Raw genomic sequence first — 1480 nt, forward strand, 5'->3', positions numbered from 1 at the left:
GGCCACGGCGGGGAGCGGGGCCCGAGGCTCCCGGTGCGGGCGCCCACTTATCCCCGGCTAGCAGAGGGGGCAGAACTGAGCCCCCCGCCCAGGGGCCCTCGTTAGGAAGAAGGTCCGGCCTACAGTCCGGCCGCCTTGATCCGCACTGACCACTTATCCATAGTAGAGCTTGACGTGGTAAAAGCAAAGTGGGCGAGAAGTCAGGAGCCTGGGCTTAATTCTCAAGGGCTCCGTTTTCTCATCTGTGAAATGAGGACGTGAACATATAAAGTTATATAGTTTACAAAGGAGATCTTCCTTCTAAAGGACTTTTATGTCTCCAAGGCAGAGCGCACTCATATCTAGATGATATGAACATTAAATATAATATTTTTTAAACTTTAAGAGCTTATAATATTTAAAGTATAAAATATCACTGTACTCTATTGCATTAATTGAGCACACGAGTCTGTGTCTGGCACTCTGCTACCTCCTACATCTGTAAGAGACATGAGCCTCACCCTCTGAGTGATGCATCTGAGACAGAAAAACTCTGTCTAGAACCCAGCCCAATACACTTTGCAAATACAAGGGTAAAATCTGTGGTGGAAAAAAAATAGTATTAATTATGTATAATATTAATTATTAATTGTAATTATTATATAATATATAATCTATTTTATCTATTTCATCCTTGTATTCATAATTATTTATACATGAGTATATATGTTATACATATCGTTTTAGTAAATGATATTTTATGTATTGGTCAGATATCAACATACTGATTATGTATAATTTACATTGATAAATTGTATATAATTGATGCGTGGGGAGTGAAATTCAGCCAAAACCAGCCAGGCACGTCAAGATCAGGTACCCCTCAGAGGCTGTGGAGCCAGAAGTGAGGTCCAAGTCTCCCAGTCTAGTGCTCTTCCAATGGTCATATCCTTTCTAATTTTTTTTTTTTTTTTTTTAGACTGAGCATTGGGATTTTATTTATGTATTTATTTATGGCTGTGTTGGGTCTTCGTTTCTGTGCGAGGGCTTTCTCTAGTTGTGGAAAGCGGGGGCCACTCTTCATCGCGGTGCGCGGGCCTCTCAGTATCGCGGCCTCTCTTGTTGGGGAGCACAGGCTCCAGACGCGCAGGCTCAGTAATTGTGGCTCATCGGCCCAGTTGCTCCGTGGCATGTGGGATCTTCCCAGACCAGGGCTCGAACCCGTGTCCCCTGCATTGGCAGGCAGATTCTCAACCACTGCGCCACCAGGGAAGGCCTCTAATTTTGTTTAATGTTTAGTTTGGCTTAACAGAGACAATCTGTGATGAGTCAATTAGTCATGGATTTGCCCAGAAGAACTGTATTTTGAAGGAAAATTTAAAATACGACTTGGATTTAGCTTAGAGAAAATGAGCCCATCCTGCAAAGGGAGCTTAAGTGCCAAATAATAGACTTTTCATGAAAAAGAACCCTCAAGGTTCGCCATGTACTGGGAAACAAA

This window comes from Eubalaena glacialis, chromosome 17 (assembly GCF_028564815.1).
Source record: "Eubalaena glacialis isolate mEubGla1 chromosome 17, mEubGla1.1.hap2.+ XY, whole genome shotgun sequence".
Taxonomy (NCBI): Eukaryota; Metazoa; Chordata; class Mammalia; order Artiodactyla; family Balaenidae; genus Eubalaena; species Eubalaena glacialis.